Source organism: Lagopus muta, chromosome 2 (genome assembly GCF_023343835.1).
Source record: "Lagopus muta isolate bLagMut1 chromosome 2, bLagMut1 primary, whole genome shotgun sequence".
NCBI classification, from domain to species: Eukaryota; Metazoa; Chordata; class Aves; order Galliformes; family Phasianidae; genus Lagopus; species Lagopus muta.
Window position 1 is genome coordinate 10,027,369 of NC_064434.1, and position 19,806 is coordinate 10,047,174.

Here is a 19,806-nt window from a genome sequence, read left to right on the forward strand (position 1 = left end):
CAGAACAGCAACATATATAATTTGAAGGTTACATCTGAACTGTTTGTAGCTGATAGAGCAAGTAGGTCTTTAGATAACATGATTCTGAAGCTACATCTGAGCCAGCATTTAAAGAGGATCAGGGATTGCTCTATTACTGTGAAGCCAACTGGAACTTACGAATATATGGTTAAAACAAACCATTAAAACTTCTACTGTGACAACGTCTTAACTCATATGTTATTAAAGAAATTGCAGTGTTAGGGATGCAATTGTTTCAACTGTTTGTGATGTTTGAATGGACGGTATACCTCAGAAAGTTAATCATCCTGACTTTCACAGCCTTGTGCAAAAAATAAGCCTAGAGGAAGCTTCTTTTTGAGTCTCATCTCTAGCAATATGGCAAGGTTGTGGGAATAGGCCAATGAAGTACCATGGAGTAGAGGCTTCCAAAGTTGATGGGATACAAGAAAAAAGGGAACGTCTTCTTAGAATATAAAACATAGAACAAGAAATGTATGCCATTGTCTCAAAGAACAAGTTACTCACAAGACAATATCTGGAAAAGTCTTTGTCTCACTCTATTAAGCAGAGGCTCCTTCTACTGCTCCTAATTGCTAGAAGAACTGGTTTAGAAGAAACTTAGCTTTCTTCTTTCCAGGCAGATTTGCTGTCTTGCATTCAACAGTTTTCTTTTATATAGACTTGGACTCTAATGTTACTTATCCAGTTATTCTTTTTTTTTCTTTCTTTTTTTTCCCCCTCTACCAAGGAGCTAGATGCCATAAATCTGTCCATCTGAATACTTGTTTGAAAGCCTGTTTTGGGATTTCCCAGTTTCCTCAGAAGTATGGTTAAAGGGGTTGAACAAATGAAGTCTGAAGCTTTTGAGGAACTGTGATGTGTTACATCACCACTGAAGTCTGTCCGAAACCTGGAACTTTGCTCTACGCCCTGAGTCTGAATGCATTATTGCTAAGTGAATAGCTGAGAAGCAGGAGAGGAATCTCTTGTTTCTATATAGTAAGAAATAATTGAAACATGGTTCCCTCCTCTTTCAGGCTGTTAAGACATGGCTGAGCCCAGATTTAATAACTTTTGCAGAATTTATCCTTAGTGTGTTTTACCCAGTGTGGGAGAGAGAGACCTCCTTCCTAGAAAGACATCACACACCACTGTAATTGGCAACATGTGCATTACACGCACAACTTAAAATTAAATTGACATGCCTGAGGGATTCCATTTGTGTCATATCTAACCTACCACAAAGTGAGCAGCAGAGCTAGGCCATGCAGTGCTTCACTCACTCCCATAAAGCTGCAATATGGGAAAGTGGGAGTCGGTGCACAGGATTTGTTCCCATAATTCTGTTAACTATACTGAAGAAATTTATGGTCATCAAGATGAGTAATAATGGCCAAAAACTAGAAGTGTAATGATTTCTTTCCATTCTTTACATCTTCTGATGTATCCAGTGCTACTTGTTGCTGAAGGAGGTTACTGGGCAACCGATTCAGCAGCTGACCTGGCTCACCATCCAAATTGCTTCTAAGAAAGGGCTTGACAACAAAATTAAATAAATGGATTATTAATGAGAATTGAAAAGACAACTGGCGTCTAAAGAAATGTACAAACCCATAAGCTAACACAGTGATTTCTAAAGCAACTATGACATAGAGTCTGATCTTGTAGATGTTTTTATGCACAGGGATTACAAACCAAAAGAATCTTGTTGGCCTCAGTCATTGCTCCTTTATGGTCACAATGACGTGTAGCAGTGGGCATCATGTTGCACAGCTTGATCTTCATATTGCCATGCACTGCCAAAAAGAAAAAATCTGCATGCATACACACTGCAATAATTATTTTAAAGGGAACAGGAGTGGGCATTTGCAGTTCGTCTGTCAGTAACTGACAGAAAACATTTTCTTGCCTTAGAAGATACTTATATTTAAAATATTTTTAGCTGGAATAGTAATCCCCAACTATTTTAGAAAAAACAAACTAATTGGAAAGAACTGTTTATCACAGCCCAGCATTCCCAGAAGGGGAATCAATTTATATAAACATGTTAAAACTGACCTTTTTATGAAATGTTATGGAGAACTGAGAAGAGAACCACAACAGATCTTTATCTTATGTTCACTATTTTAAAAGATCAATGGTAGGGTGAAGACTGAGGCTAGTTATTGCATATGTTTTAGATGTGAATGCTAAGGTCATCTAAAATCCACTGCCAAAGCTGCTGTTACTGCTAGCAAAATATAAACTGATGTTCCATGGCCCTCATTATATGCTCAGTATGAATATGCTTCCCTTTCCACATAAATCACTATGAATGCATCTATCAATTTATCCACTGAAAGTCATTGATCACAAATGTAGATGAAATGATGAAAACTGTAAAGAAACCATTGCAAATTGGTGATGTAGCCCCTAAGGGGGAAAAGCAAACAAACAAACATCAAAATAAAGATATATTTTGAATTTACTATATGGAAATTCTCTGTTGAAAAGTAACATTAATATGCATGTGCGCAGATTTGTATTTAATGCAGTTTAATCTAGTAAATGAACATGCAGAAAAATAAGTTAAAAGACAAATTATTATCTGCAACCTCTATTTTGCTGTTAAAAAAAACTTGTCACTTTTAAAGAACCTTCCTCTGCATTCATCTTAACCAAAGAGGACAATCTTGGCAATGTTGAGGTCAGTGGCAAAATTGCCATTGAAATCAGCAAAGGTGCAATCTCACTCAGCCTTACTGTTCTCAGGCAGAGATTCCCTTGAGTAAGTACTACAGTATTTTTTTTCCCTCACTAAATGAAAGGCTATTATGCATGGCCATACACACATAAGAAAGATTGAAACTTCCTCCATCTGTCATGACCTTTGTGTACAAAGTTGCAAATTCTGTTTATATTGTTTTTTCATCTCCTTTATGTCCGCACTCTCAAAGATCCAAGAGCTGTATTCAACAGTGTATTCCACAGCCTTCCAGTATCATTCAGGAGCTCAAGGTCTGTCTGACCTGATGTTCTTGATATTGATACAGATGTTTCTTCAGAGCACCCAGTTTCTGCAGAAAGGTTTCAGTTTTTCTAAAGCACTTTCTGTCTGCTAGAGATCTCAGCTTTCAGGCTGAAGTTCTAAAGTTTCCCTATAGCCAATGTAAAAGCAAGGCAAATCTTTAAGCAGCATCATTATTACTAACACACATAAATTGGAATAGATGGGATGTAGCAAAAGAATTTTCCAAAAGAGTGAAGCACGTGAAAATTTTGGAAAGCGCAAGATAGAGATTATCTAACCATGTCCTAGAAAGTGTTTTATTTATAAGGTTGCCCAGTAGCATTGCTCTAAACTAAGATAATCACTGTATAAACAAGATTTTTGTAAAGAGTGAGCTTTCTTTACTGAGGAATTGAGTGAGAGAGGAAAGGTAGAACTAGCAAGGAAGAAGGGATAGGAAAAGGCTGACAGAAAAAAATAAGGAGAGTGCCAAAGCAAGGGAGATAGTGTTTGTGTTTAAAAGAACTTGAGGCTATGCCAAATCAGAATTTTCTTTTGCAACTTGAGAAATGAAATAACTCTTCATGAGCACATATCATGGACAGAGGGAGACACTGCAAGTTCACCATAACAGTGCTATTACAAGGTTGGAAAAAGAAGGCAGAGAAAAGAAATAAATGGCTATTGGCTGTAATGAACGGAGAAAGGTTCACTGAAGAGACTGTGAACCTTAGCAATTCCTCTAGTGAGACTGGATCAGGCAGATGGTTATTAACAAAACCTAGTAGCAGGAAAAGGATTTCATAACGCTTCTATTCTAGCACAAGTAAATAAATCAATGAAACATACATAAATAAATACATAAACATGATATCCAGCTGGTGTGTTTTATTAAGCTCTGAGTTTGTAGTAGGAGGTTTCTGGAAGTCAAAATTCTTTGAAGCTTAGACATGTAAATGGCTGAACTAAAGGGGTGTACTGAGACTGAACAAGTTCATAAGTTCTTAGAATGGCACAAATGCAGTTTGCATGGATTTACATGGGAGTTGAGTTCAGCCCAAGTTGTTCAGAGCTTTTAGTTTCAGCGTGCTGAAGTCAGGTCTGCAGGAGAAAATTGCTGTGGAAATACAGTAAATGTGGGAGAATATTTTTCAAACTTTTATCTCCAGTGAGATTAAATCTGGATACTGCATGTGTAGACTGTAATTACATTAGTCAAATCACAAAAATCTATTTGATTTGGTGCCATAAACTACTAGAAATTTAATAAATTACTTATGTAGGTCTTAAATATGGTATCTGTTTGTGGGCTTCATATGTTAAGGAATAGCCCTCCTCCAGTGCTTATTCCAATTTCTAACCTAAGACTACCCTCCCCCTGTTAGAAAAAAAGAGATCCATAGCCTCAGAGCCTTCATCCATCAATAAATATCAATGGAATCATTTCTTTTCCACATGGAGGAATTCAGTGACACACCTTTTCTCCGTACGCACTTCCATGTCAGATGCCATTCTGTCAGACTGCCCCTCTGCTGCCATCTGTTGCATAGCAGCAAAATATAATGAAACGTTGCCAGGAAGGTTCAACCACTACTGCCATACTATTAACATCTGCCTCTGACATCATGGGCCAACATAATAAAATAGGAGTCACTACTTTTGGAGCAGTCCTCATAATTTGTGTATTGTGATTTCCTGAGGTCTGATGTGACTCCTTCTTCCTTCAGTGTCACCAAGGTATTCTTTTTGTCTGTCTTAGAAAGGAAGAGTGTATTATTCCTATTTCCCTTGCAGCAATCTTTTATATGCTATGTATTTCATCCTTCTTCCAAATCTTTTATTTTGTGATTACTAACTAGTTCCTCCATTCCATTTTTAGTAAAAGAAAATGTCTTGTGAAAGTGATGGAAAAAATCTATATTAAAAGTGATAACACCAGTGGGGACTTATGGGTGTGCAGTACTTTGTTAGCAGTGCAACAGGAATAACCTTTATTATTCTACAGTTCTCTTAAACACTTCACCAATTATTTGGCAGATGTCATGGTCACTTGGAAGCGACTAACTACCACCCATTCATGTTGCCTCAAAATAACAAAGAGTTCTTACTAACAAACTCTACAACCACTATTTTTTTTCTGTAGAGACATTGATCTCCACGAGAGTATGTGTATCTAAAATTCAGGACACTCAGACCCAGTTAAATAAATGAAGAATTTATATTAAATGAGCAGCTTCTTCTTCTTCTTCTTCTTCTTCTTCTTCTTTTTTTTTTTTTTCTTTGAAGTATAGAAAGTCTAATATAATTACAAATACTTACATCTTGATCTGTGAAAGTGACTTTCAAAATAATTCACAGAGGCCTCCATAAGTTGCTTCACTGGATATTTGTTTACTCTTAGGAATACTGAAGATTTAAAACAGTATGACTCTGTCCCATGTCCCTGATTACTGATTCAGCAGAAGCACTGTAAAAAAAAAATAATAAAAGAAATGAAAACAAGTGGTATGACACAGTAGACTAGCAATGTTGCAGCTCATGCTGGAAAAGAAGTCTCCAGTTTCATTTGTTTTGATGTACTGTATAAATATTTAAAGAATGCGTGCTGCAATTTTATCCAGCCTTTACTGAATTTCAGAGTGTAATGTCTTGGTGGGGCTCTTAATGCTGATACTAATTAGTGTTAAAATTGCTGGTTCAGCAGACCACTGAGGGATGTGCATGAATCCATTTCTTCTCAGAAAAACACACAGCTATAAATTTCACTTGAAGCAATGGTCTGAATATCATTGAAATGCCAAGGAAGTTGGTGAGCCTTATATGTTATGAAGTTCAGTGCCTTCATGATGTACTTCATATAATCTTATTTTGCATGAGCATTTATTGCACTTGAGGGCATTTTGTTGTAGAAAGTGAACAGTGGGCCCCTCACTGCAAGAAAGACATTGAGGCCCTGGAACGTGTTCAAAGGAGGGCAACAAAGCTGGTGAGGGGTCTGGAACACAGGCCATATGAGGAGAGGCTGAAGGAGCTGGGAATGTTCAGCCTGGAAAAGAGGAGACTCAGGGGAGACGTCATTGCTCTCTATAACTTCCTGAAGGGAGGTTGCAGTGAGCTGGGGGTCGGCCTCTTCCCTTGTGTCATTAGTGATAGGACCAGAGGGAATGGCTTCAAGCTACGGCAGGGGAGATTCAGACTGGACATTAGGAAGTATTACTTTTCAGAAAGGGTGGTCAGGCACTGGAATGGACTGCCCAGGGAGGTGGTGGAATCACTGACCCTGGGGGTGTTCAAGGAAAGGCTGGATGTTGTGTTGAGGGACATGGTTTAGTGGGAGCTACTGGGAATAGGTGAACGGTTGGACTGGATGATCTTTTAGGTCATTTCCAACCTTGGTGATTCTATGATTCTATGATTCTAACTTTCATATGCTATAAAGTTATTAATAACTGAGTAATTTTAAATTGCATAATAATTTCAGGCAAGGGACACTATAATGAAATTAAGTTTTATTATCATTATATGTGCACATGAATATGAATATCTCACAACCTGTTTGTCGAGAAATTGGAACCTTAAAAGACTAAAGAACTGAGTAACTCAATCTCATCAATTAACAGCGGTATAAGATCAGCAATTGAAGATTAAGATATTAATGTGGCAGCTGCCATGTTGCTTGACACGCTGGATTACAATGAGAAACTCCAGAACTGAAAATATGAATAGAAGAGCCGAGAATTTCTAGCATGGGTTAATAATAGACTCACATCCACAAATAAAATATGTACCACAGAGACATGTAGTCTATCTTGGAGAATAAAAGACTGCCACCTGAAAATCTATCAAAATCTCACAGGCAAATTCTTTGTAGTTGCGACTGGAAAACTGGGGGGAAACCATAAGATACAATTTGTCATTTGGCTGTCAATTCAGCACACTTCTAAAGTATGTGCTTCCTGAGGAATCTGTTCAAAGTCTGAACAGAAGGCTGTACGAAGTGGGAGGATATTCCTCTGAGGTCAATCATTTAACCGCTATGACTACATCCATACTCTTCAAGAAAACAAGCCAGGGCTGCTTTTCTGGCCCTGAGGCTAAGAGGCAGAGCACAGTTCCCATCTACGTGGCCATATTGGTTTCTCCCCCAAAATAGTGCCTGTGTCTGGACTGATTGGTTAGGAGTGCTGTCTTCTGTGTGCTGCTTCCAAGTTGACACTGTGGGTCATCACACACAAGGCTGTGCACTGGAGAATCCTAGCAATTCCATGACAGAAGCAATTGCAGGGCAGCAAAAGGCTACTGTACCTGACCCTGTTTTATTAGTGACACAGATAAAGCAGATGGACAAGGGCTTCAGTCTATCTAGCCCACATACTTGTAGAGGAGAGGGGAGGTTGAGCATGCAACTTGTTTCTAGCTGACTCGGAAATCAACTAACCTAGCTCACAAAACAAGGTCCAGGAATAAGGAAGGAAAGACTCAGTTCTGATGAATTTCATCACCCTGCATGATTCATCTAGAATCTCCCAGACTGATATGTGCAAATCTCTAATCTCTCAATGAAGTCTTGTGAGAAAAGTGGTCCTTTTAAAAGACTATTTCATTAAATAGACTAAAATACCATTAAATGTTGCTGAGGTATTTTGAGGAGGTTAGGAGTCTCATGTCTTTATTTTCCTCCAGCTGCCAGATTATTCATGAAGACATTATTATTTAAAAACACAGCAGCAAGAGATTTCTGTACAGCATCACCACACCACAATGAGAAAGGAAATAACGAAATAATGAAAAATGGAACCTAGTTCTAGAGCCTGAGGAAGAGGAAATCATCAGAACTGTGGGTTTTTGAGTACCTCAAAATCATTACAGAGGCACTTTCCCTTCTGGAATTTTATTTTCTTTCTGACTAATTGATTTCCATTGAAAAATCTTTTTTTTTTTTTTTTTTGAATTACCATTCTCCAAGATAAATCCTTCCCACAAATATTTTCCTGTTCATATCAGAGAGAGCATACTTTACATGATCTCCTTCCTCAAAAAACCAAACATTGTGCTATGTTTGAACAGAAATACAGAAATACTGGGAATGTGCCTATCTCTATTTCTTCATATCAAGACAAATGTAGAACTGAACTGAATTGCTAATCTGATTTCTAAGCAAAGTTATCTTTTCTCCACATCACAGAATGGTCTTTTCTGTAACTGGCAAAAATACATTGTTTTATGCTCTGTGTCTAACTGCCTTTAAAGTTAGGGAACACTTTACGGAGAATCCTCATTCTACTTCATAGAACTTGAAATTTGGCTCATGAGAGATATGTAGCTCTAAAACTCTTCTGTCTTTGTTATCTCTGAACTGCTTTTAACTGAATTACTCTGTTAGAGGAGACTTCTGTTTTCAAACTCAGGCCTCCATTTTGTCTTTGGTATAATGAAGTCTTGCAAAGAAAACATACAATGTTCTTGCTTCAGTGTTCATTTTCATATTTTCATACTTTGCAATTTCTTGCTAAATTTTTCCATACCTTAAAATCTTGAATCCAGAAATTTCAGATTAACAAAGAGAAATTTCAGAGTGGAGAAGAGTAGAAGAAAGTTCCTGATGAGCAAGATAAATAAGGTTCCAATGGCCAATATTACAAAAGATCTGCAACACACATCCAGTCACAAAAGAACAGTTGGAAATATGTTTAAAAACTGTGAAAGATCCATAGTAACATTTGCATTAAATCATTGCTTAGAAGCTTATTCACAGAAGATAGTTTATGAATTTGCTCTGGGATTCTTCTGGTTGAAAGGCAGTCTATAAGTATATAAATATAACATCATTCCCATGCAACACTGTGCACTGCAGATTAAATGACTTCAGAAATTAAAAATATCATTAAGATAGACCACAGAGCATGCTGTTAAATAGATATTAATGAATAATTGATACATTTAGCACATGGTGATGTAGAATTTGCATTATAAAACAAATGACTGCTTGGAGGCAACCTAGGTTTGTGACTTTAAAAGCAGAATCTTAAAGCAAGTACTGATTCACTCATTTTCTTGTACCCAAGTCCATTAATTTCTGCTTTCCACAGCAGTAAGGGAGGAACCTAAGATTAGTTTTCAGAGTGTTACATAAATGAGTAAAATTAATGTGATATCTCTATCTAGAAAGTGCATTTTTATATGTGAGGATAAATTATTTTTGTGCCACTTTCAAATCTTAAATAACCTCTGTCAAGAGAACAAAATATCCATTAAAAAGATATTTTTAATGCTTATCAGAGGGTTTGTGTGCCAAATACACACAATTCTGTGAAGTGCAGTGGTGTGCTGGTACTCCTTTGATCTCAATATCCTTCTTCCTGGTCTGCTGCCAAGGATCGTTCACTCTCTGCACACATCAGTTGGGACAGGAAAAAAATGAATGAAACAACTCTTCAGCTGAATTCATTTCTCACTTCCCCTGTTTCTCCATCTGTCTGACTCAGACGTCTTCAGGGAAAATATTCCTCATTTTTTCTGCTATGGGCAAGACCATCTACAGCTGTGCCCTCAGCACAAAGAGATGGCACCTTTCTTGCTAAGTTGAATAAAAGATGAAGTATCCTGCTTTAAGTTTGTAGCTGGCAATGTTATGATGACTTTTCTCAGGAAGGGCATACTACAAAGCGTAATACAGTTACTGAACTAACTCTGCCCGCTTCAGTATGTGATCACCTCAGCATGGCACTGTTAGTTCAGGTGCCAACATTATTAGTTCAGGTGCAGCAAAGTGCTAACATGGCTCTGCCGCTTCCAACATCCACATAGATTTTCCTGCCATGCCTTTCTTGGCTCTGCTTTGTGTGATAGTACATAGACCTATAGAGGTGTCCTGTCTACATCATGCCTTCTCAAGATACCCATATTCATATTACATCAAAATCTTTATTGGATTTAGCCTTCACACTCCTGAAGGGTGAGGAAAGCACCGGAACAGGTTGCCCAGAGATGTCACAGAATCACAGAATGGCCAGGGTTGGAAGGGACCTCAAGGATCATGAATCCCCAACCTCCCTGCCACATGCAGGGCCACCAACCTCCCCATTTAATACCAGACCAGGCTGCCCAGGGCCCCATCCAGTCTGGCCTTGAACACCTCCAGGCACAGGGCATCCACAACCTCTCTGGGCAGCCTGTTCCAGTACCTCACCACTCTCTCTGTAAAGAATTTTCCCCTGACATCCAACCTAAATCTTCCCTCCCTCAACTTAAAACCATTTCCCCTTGTCCTGCCGTTATCAACCCTTTCAAAGAGTTGATTCCCCTCCTGTTTATAGGCTCCCTTTAGGTATTCAAATGCTGCAGTGCGGTCAGCCCGCAGCCTTCTTTTCTCCAGGCTGAACAAGCTTAGCTCCCTCAGCCTGTCTTCGTAGGGGAGGTGCTCCAGTCCCCTGATCATCTTTGTGGCTCTCCTCTGGACTCTCTCCAACAGCTCCATGTCTTTTTTGTGCTGGGGGCTCCACACTTGGACGCAGTACTCCAGATGGGACCTCACAAGAGCAGAGTAGAGGGGGACAATCACCTCCCTGTCCCTGCTGGCCACTCGTCTTCTGATGGAGCCCAGAATACCATTTGCCTTCCAAGCCGCAAGGGCACAACTGCTGGCTCATGTTAAGTTTTTCATCCATCAGGACCCCCAGGTCCTTCTCTGCAGGGCTGCTCTCAAGGACCGCTCCTTCCAGTCTGTATGGATGCCTGGGATTCTTCCAGCCCAAGTGCAAAATTCTGCACTTTGCCATGTTGAACCTCATCAGGTTCACCTGGGCCCACCTTTCTAGCCTGTTAAGGTCCCTCTGAATGGCATCCCTTCCTTCTACTGTGTCAACTGCATCACTCAGCTTGGTGTCATCAGCAAACTTGCTGAGGGTGCACACAATTTTGTCATAGATGTCTTTGATAAAGAAGTCAGAGAGCACTGGTCCCAAGACAGACCCCTGGGGGGCGTCGCTCGTTACCGGCCTCCACCTGGATGCAGAGCCATTGATCACCACCCTCTGACTGCGGCCTTTCAATCAGTTTCTTATTGAGTGGTCCACCCATCAAATCCACATCCCTCCAATTTGGAGATGAGGATGTGGTGGGGGGCCATGTCAGAGGCCTTGCTCAAGTCAAGGTAAATGACATCGGTCGCCTTTCCCTTGTCCACCAATGTTGACACTCCATCACAGAAGGCCACCAGATTGGTCAAACATGACCTTCCCCTGGTGAAGCTGTGCTGGCTGTCTTGGATCACACACCCATTCCTCATGTGATCAAGCATGTCATCCAGGAGGATCTGTTCCATGATCTTCCCAGGCACAGAGGTGAGACTCACCAGCCTGTAGTTCCCGGGGTCCTCCTTGCTCACTTTCTTGTAAATGTCACTCCCATGACCCTTCCTCCAGTCATCTGGGACCTCACCTGACAGCCACGACTTTTCAAATATGATGGAGAGTGGCTCAGTATCCACCTCAGCTAGCTCCTTCAGAACCCTGGGATGCATGCCATCTGGTCCCATAGACTTACACACATTCAGTCCCATGAGGCGGTCTCAGATCTGCTCTGTTCTCACAGATGTGTTGGGTGCTCTGTCCCTGGAATCATTCAAGGTCAGATTGGTTGGGACTCTGAGCACCTGATGGAGCTGTAGGACCTGTTCATTGCAGGGGGGTTGGACTAGATGATCTTTAAAGGTCTAACTCAAGAGAATCAATGATTCAATAATTATATGAAATATTCGTATCTACATTATTATGAGACAAAGCAATGTGTCACATCCAGAGACTGTAGGAAGTAAAGGCTTGCTTGCTCTCAGGCATGCCTAGAACAGGGACTACTAACCTGATCACTGACCCACCTTCATTCCTTAGCTCAGTGTTTGGGCACTTGTTTCCTTCTTGTGAGTTGGTGAATGCGGCAGGAATTTCACTGTGAATGGAAACACAAATTTGGTCTTATGCTCTGCCTACTGATACTGGGTTTCAAACACTCAAACTAGTTAGCCAGTGAATGAGCATCTAGTAAAAACCTCTGTCTTGAAGAGTTCATTATCCTAAGAGACTCAGAAAAATAGAAGTTTGTCTAAAGCAACAGATTAACATGTTATAACCTGGGCTTTGATCCTGTACTGCATTACCCTGGGTAGCCCATTCCAGCACATGACAACTGCCTCAGAGAAGAGAGAACATCCAACCTTCATTTCCCCTGACATAACTTGAGGCCATTCCCTCTAGTCCTATTGCTAGTTAAATGGGAGAAGAAGCCAACTCCCACTTCACCACAATCTCCTTTCAGGTAATTGTAGAGAGCAATAAGGTCACCCTGGAGCTTCCTCTTCTCCAGACTGAACAATCCCAGCTCCTTCAGCCTCTCCTCATAAGGCCAGTGCTCCATACCCCTCACAGCTTCATTACTCTTCTCTGAACATACTCCAGGGCCTCGATGCCTTTCATAAAGTGAGGGGCCCAAAACTGAACACAATACTCAAGATGCATCCTCACCAGTGCTGAGTACAGAGGGATGATATCATATATCAAAGAATCGTAGAATCATTAATGTTGGAAAAGGCCACTAAGATTACCAAGTTCAACCATTAACCCATCCCCACCATACCCACAAACCTATATCACTCAGTGAGATATCTACCCTTTTCTTAAGCACCTCCAGAGGTGGTGACTCCACCAACAACCTAAGCAACCCATTCCATCATAAAGTCTCAGATCAGTTTTTAAGTAAATGTGTGATATTTCTTCAGACCAGATTTTTTTTTTTCCTACCCCCTCTCTCCCCTCCCCCCTCCCCCCTACTCCTCTGCTTTTCTTCTATTTGTCCTCATTCCTGATACCATGCTTTTAAGGTGGTTTTAGAAATTCTTTACGAGTTTGGATCTGGCCATATATATACTCTACAATATATTCTATTGATTTATAATTTTTCTACACTATTTCTCTCTCTCTATTTCTCTGTATTTCAGTACTACTGTAACTTGATACGGTGAAGCTGTAATTCTGTACTTTGCCCTGAAGTGTAGCCATCAAAGAAAAGACAACAGTTCAGTAAGTGCTTTGCACATGTAACTCCTGACAGCCTAAACTTTCATTTTTGCACTTATGCATCATAAACATGCCATGAGTGAGATTGATTAGGATTACTTATATCTATCATAAGCCATTTTTATACTGCATGTGTGGTGGAAGAGCTGTAACTGCACGTTAAAATGAGGTCTTTTCTGTCCAAATTGCTTTGAATCACTGCACTCATTTAGTAACGGCTCTGTGCTCTCCTGATACGTTGCAAATGTTCCATGCCTGCAACACCTACAACAAGACTCACAGTTGTAATCTTTGCAGAGCCAGGTATAGTGGTGAATGCCAAAAATTCTTCTGGTATTTTTTTCAAAGGCTAAGTGTATTTGTGCATAAGTGTCTACGTGTGTCAGTCTTCAGAATTGAAACAGACCTCAAGACACACGATGCTCATGTGCCTGGCTCATGCTTATGCCTGTGAACAGTCAGAACATCACCTCTTCTTGCAGGAATAGAGGTTACATGGAGCTACAATAAAGTGACCATAGTAGATCTGCAGCTATCAATGAGAAGCATGCTCGTCTTAAGCCACCCACTGCAGATACCAGATGTGAATGACCATCAGCTGCTTTTTGGGATGTCATTTTTTTTTTCCTTTTCCTTTTGAAATGTTTCTTCCAAAAATCCTTAGTCTGTTTTGAGTTTCTTTCGTGATCTTTTTCATCCTCACGCAAAATGAATAAATTTGGAATACCTTTTCATTTACGTACTAGTATCTGATAAGGGGAAGCATTTCTGATGTACAACATAAGAAAATAACACAAGACAAATGTTCAGCTTCTGCATAAAGAGAGTCTAATTTTCAAGTGTGCTGTACATCAAGGTGGTTATTGGGCAAATATTAAGGAATGTATCACTATAATAGATGATGGAAAGGAACATCTTACATGAATACAGTCTTATATGACTTGGTATATCTAGAATGTCCTTAAAGAAAAATGAAAAAAAAAAGTAATTTCAAGCCTTTTACTTTGCCAGACAGTAAGTGGAGTAAAATCCTTGAGTTCTGAGCTTGTGTTGCACAGATGTAGATTACACCAGGGCTGTGTGAGCAGAGGCAGCACATGCTGATATTTGGGCATGAGAAGCTTGGCATTTGCTCATGTATCTTTGGTGGGTACAGCCTGAAAGCTGTGCAAAACTTTTGCCTTTTCAAACTGACAGGTTAGAAGGCATTGAACAAGGATGCTCAGGAGAGGTAGTGTGAACTAACTCTTAAAGTGGATTAGGTAAAGATAATTAAAAAGCTTCAAAAATGCATTCAAAAGAAAAGGATTCCAATTATGTATATCTATCTTTGCTTTCCAAAAGAACACAGGATACCAAACTTACAGATTATGCATGGGCTTAAGACAATGCAAATGTGAAATAAGATTTATTAGTTGAAACCTGTAACCAAGAATGGAGTTTTATAGATTTTACATCACACGCCCAGGAGTATAAAGAATCCACAGTCATTATCTTGTCTTGGCTGATGGGCAGAGTGACTTGATGTGGTGCACTGTGAATTGGAACCATGAAAATGCATTCCACTGCCAATGACCTGCATTCTTATGGTTAATTTTAAATTTTATTAAAAAAAAAAAAAAAGAAGAATAAATGGAAACAAAACAGAAGTTAAAACAATGTCCCACTGAATGAAAACTGGAACAGACCAATTGCTGAAAAGCGATTCCTACATATATGCTATTTCATGACACATCTAAGGAAAAATGCAGTGGAAAAAAATCTCTGTGAAGCTCTATATGTGTTCGGTTATGTGAGGTGTGTTACTTTCCACCTGTATTTCTGAAATAAGGTGTAATTTGAAGAGAGGCAGGGTTGCTTTTGGAAGGTGAGATAGCTCACTTTGTTGTGTAAGTCAAGTGCAATGGCAGCACACCACAGATGTATGCCACATGTTGCACACATTTTAATAGTCAGTAGCAAAGGTTCTTATTGTATGAGAGCATACAATATAAGAATAACGTTCATTTCATGAAAGCAGGTGAAATAAATCCCATTGAGATGTATGTCATATGGAATGCATAATGGATGATAGTCCAGATGAATCCAAAAAAGAAACGTGCTATGCGTGCAGCTGAGATAGGGAAGCCTGTGGTAAATTCTGCCCTCTGTCTATGAGGCTTTGGCTCAGGACAGGGATTCTTGTCATGCATTTCTGCCAAATATGTTAGCATTTAACCCATACGTATTACCATATATGGGTATCTACTTAAGCACTTTTGTGTTTACCATGTGTGTATTTTTTTTTTCATTCTCATTCTGTCAGAACTGCTTAGTTAAAAACTGAGTGGGCCTAATGATTGTTGGGTTTTCATTTACTCTAGAAAAAACACACACTTTTGCCTTAGAATAAGCAGAATGCATGAAAGAAAGGAAAAAAAAATAAAAATAAAATTCTCAATTAGAGAGCATTGCAAGGAAATTCTGTCCTCAAAAATATCCTAGCTACTACAGCCATTGTGAGGTACACCATGTAGGTAACTGTAGAAGTTGGACTTTCATCCAGTGAGTGATAGGGTTCCATTTTACAATGGCCATTTCAGGTGGAAACTGTTGTCCAAGACAAAAAAGCAACATCAACTGTTGCCAGTTTGTCCACTTCTGACTTTTCCTGGGATCTTATTCCAGTAATTGTCATAGTGGTAGTTATATCAGATAGTAAATAGAAAGCTCCCTTATAAGATGGCATTTCAATTATTAATAATTTTGACTAAATTCAGATGACAGAGGTCCAGAAATAAAACATAGCCTTTTACCAGAATGTTAATGCAGAAAATCAGGCTGCTTATTTGGGTCGCTAAATATGGATTTACTGCCTAATGTTTGTGTTTTACATTAGATTTGCTTGAGTAACATTGGAAATCTTACATTCTTGGCCTGAACAAGTGAGTAGTGTGTCTTTAAAGAAAAAAAAAAAAAAAAGCCGAAAAAACGAAAAACCCCAGAGCCTTCATTAGGTTTTGTGCTAACCAACATTCCTATGTTTTATATTGAAACTAACATGAAACAATCTTTCCAGATGGAAGAAAATATAACTTCTAGGGTCAGGAAAGGGGTACATAAAATTCTGGCAAATTAGAAGGAGAAGTCTACAGGGGCTAAAAAGCTCATTAATATATGCTTTAATCCCCTTGTGGATCATTGTGGTTTGGACCTGCAGAAAGTGAAATGAGAAAATGCTACCACAAGCTGACCAGTTTTAGTGCTGAAAGGCAATATCCACAGTGTTCCTCAGGCTTCCTGGGAATGAAAGGCCTTCGATGGATATGTCTATACATTCTATCAGACAGCTGACTGAGCAGATGCCTGCCCTAAATGAACACATCTCAGACTATGGCGTGAACTCCAATAGAAAGCATGCACCTAGACAGGAGTCACTATTGTTCAGAAAGTACACTTCAGATGCACTGTACTTTTAAAGCTGTTTTTGTTGAAAAATACAAACAAACAAACAAAAGCCCAACAACTGTTGGATATTCCAGTTTTGTTTTCAAGACAGAATATCAAGAACCTTCAGCTTATTCCATGATTTAGTGAATCTACCTAGATACAGCATCTGTAACTCCTTTAAGTGGTATTTAGTATTTTGATAAGAAGATTTTACTGTTTTTCTGTCATTAAACTTTACTAGACTATGCTAGTAGATTGAATTTTGAAAGTACAGCTTCTTCTGCATATAAATTTGGCTTGATAATATCAGTGAACAGGTCTCAGTTCCTTTTATTGTCCTCCTTTTCTACTCTAGGTTTTGTTGTTTCAAGCTTCTTAATTTTCCAGAGTTCACAGCAAAGGGCACAAAGTCAAAGAATGAGAACGAGTGTTTTTTAACCATTTCAGCTACAACACCTGACTCTTGGCACCTCTTGTACAGGGCTGGAAGTGAAATTTATTTTGTATAAGTAATGATATGAATGAGACTAAAAGGCAAGAGCTGAAGTTTCAGGAAGAAGCAGGAAAGTTGAGAACATTAAGGTAGTACTGTATGAATTTCACCAGTCGTTTGTCCATTAGCAAAGTGAATGTCCCTGGACTTGCAGGCATTTGAGGATGCTCTTTGAGACGCAGCCCATACATTTCATACCTGACAAAGGAAAACGTGATTTACAACTGGGCCAAATGGGCTTCTCAGATCCAAGCATCCTACTGGAGGAAGTTCCTGCACACAAACTAGCTTCTATGTCCCTTCAGCTCTTTCTCTGTCTCTCATGCATATGCAACATTTGTGTGTGTTACTCATATAGTACAAGTAACTGTTGATTACTTCAAGGCATTGGATCAACAGAAGCTCAGCAGTGAAGCAGTTCTTTCAGCCAGGAACCTGAAATATTTCTGCAATGTTTCCTAAACATTAACAGGAACCAGGAGGTATTTTGATAGACTTGTAAATTTAAACTCATTTATAACAAATACTGAACTTATTGGTTTATTATGCCAGCAGGAATTACATATTGTATTATAAAATCAAAGGCCAACATAGTTCAGATATCTTCAGCTATAATTAAGACTTCCACGTATTTTACAAGATTCAAGAGAGAAGTACTATAAAATCCATAGACTTTATTCATTAAAAAAGCTGCTTATGTAATCAATCCACATTTTTTCAGCGTGTTTTATGGGAATCTTGGAATACCTATACTAAATACATATTGTACAATTTCAGTTATATTTATAGTATTTATGACTGTGGATCTACGAATATAGACAAGGAATGGCTGCTAGTCAGTGTTTTTTTCTTTTTTTTTTAAAATATTTATCATTTACAGTACCATGCAACTGTATGCACAGATAATGTCACTTGTGATCAGACCCCATGCTGGCAGCATGATTGCTACTACATTTGTAGCTGAGAGTGTGCAGGATTGGAGCTCTGATCTGCACATAGTGGTGGGATACCTTCAGAGGAATTGTGTTATAATGAGAGCTTCTCAAACTAAGTTTGTTTGAAGAATGCCCTCAGAAGAAGCATAGGAGCAGCTCCTGGTCGCATGCCTTCTGACTTCCATGTCTGTTTAAGTTTCCCAGACCAGGATTCCAGTCCCATGCTTTCACCTGGTTGATCATTCTGTTAATTTAAGGGTCTAGTCCACATGGTTCAGTGGACATGGTGGGGATTTTGATGCTTACAGTAGATGATCTTAGTGGTCTTATTGAACCTTAATGACTCCAACACCTGTGTTGCCATCCCTGTCCCATGCATCTTGCTGTATCCTGAAACACAGCTGTGCAAATGTTGCTCTGAGTATAGTTCTGCTCACATGCTTCAAAATAGTGCATCATTGCTGGTAGCTACAGAGTCAGCTCCAGTTGTGTTTATATGCAAGGCAGTGGCAGTCACAGGTCCTGGTGTGGCAGGGGTACAGTCTCCTGGGATTGGTGAGGTATTTATCCCACTATACTTGTAAGATACTGTGCATGAGCAAGACTGGATGCTAGCACTGGCAACAATTTGAAAAGTCCACATATAATTTACAATGTTCTAGTGCAGGCGGTTTGCTTATAACTGACATCATTACTGCTATTGAAGTAAATAGTCTCTGAGGTGCAAAATTTCTGTGTCGCTAGCAATCCAAACTCGTTTGATACTCCAATGACATTGGACATTTGCTAAAAAGGCATCTGAAGTCAGAGACGGGGAAGTATTCTCAGAAAGCTACCTACCTAATGTCCATGCAAGCTTAGAGATTTCCTAATCCACTTAATGGTTTTCTAGCTTTGAATTAAGAAGTGTCACCTCCACAGCTTGAGAGCTCTATTCAGTTAAGAGGGTGGCCTCCAGTTATGCTTGGGAAGTGCTTGTGAATTTGCTGGCTGTATCTGCAATTAATTTGTTCTGGAGAAATGTCTTAAAATAACTTGTAGACATTCCCACAGGAACCTCAACTTGAAAATACAAGAAGAATCAGGCAGGATCAGATTCAAAGTGATGCATTGTTCACATCTGTGATCAGCATTTTGATGCAGAATACTGCACTGTATGGTTTTGCTACAGACATTTTCTCTAATAATCAACCTTAGTACAAAACATCTGAAGTAGGATGATGCAAAGAGCAAACTACTACATAATTCACTACAATATGGCAAGATTTATTTATCCAAAGAGATTTCAAATGGACGTTTAGATACTGCCACTGTGGCAGATGAATTAGCATGGGAAACTGCTGCTGATTCTACTTTCCAGTAGATTTAGTACATTACCAGAACACCATGGGCTGGAAAAAATTATAATCTACAAATGGAAAATTGAAATATACTGAAATCTAACCAGGGAGTCAGAGGAACATGTCTCCTGGAATGGCTCCTGTGTTGGCAGAAGTGACTGGGCAGTGATCCCAGAGTGTATTAATCTACAGTCGTGGAGCTAGCACAGGAAGGTCATTTAGTTATTATGAAAATAAAATAGATTTTATAAACTGAAGTTTGGTGATCACGAAAGGATTATTCTCCTACTAGTTTTATTCAAGAGTGTCTACTGGTTAGGCTAGGGCAGCAAGACTAGCTGCTGCAGGGTTAGAGATTGTCCCCAGCCTGGGACAGCATGGCTTCCACCCACACAGCTTGGATTCTTGTCTTCTTCCAAACAAGATAGCTATATCCATGCTGCTTGTTGGGCACAGTCCCCAAACTGTACTGAGATTTATGACTGAGAATGGTATCTGGCAGGAACTACAGCTGTGACAGAGAGGGTGTTAACAGTTAAGGAGCACA

At 39.4% G+C, this 19,806-nt stretch overlaps 1 long non-coding RNA gene across 1 annotated transcript in view; it reads right to left on the reverse strand.

The window, feature by feature from the left end:
• Positions 1-5,352: 5,352 nt before the first annotated feature.
• The window catches only part of LOC125689103 (uncharacterized), a 36,985-nt gene continuing 22,531 nt past the window's right edge, over positions 5,353-19,806 (reverse strand). Inside the window, exons 2-3 of the long non-coding RNA XR_007375043.1 lie at positions 11,868-11,938; positions 5,353-5,459 (exon numbers count right to left, since the gene is read on the reverse strand). This is a non-coding gene — a long non-coding RNA (uncharacterized LOC125689103). The remainder of the gene's footprint in view (positions 5,460-11,867; positions 11,939-19,806) is intronic.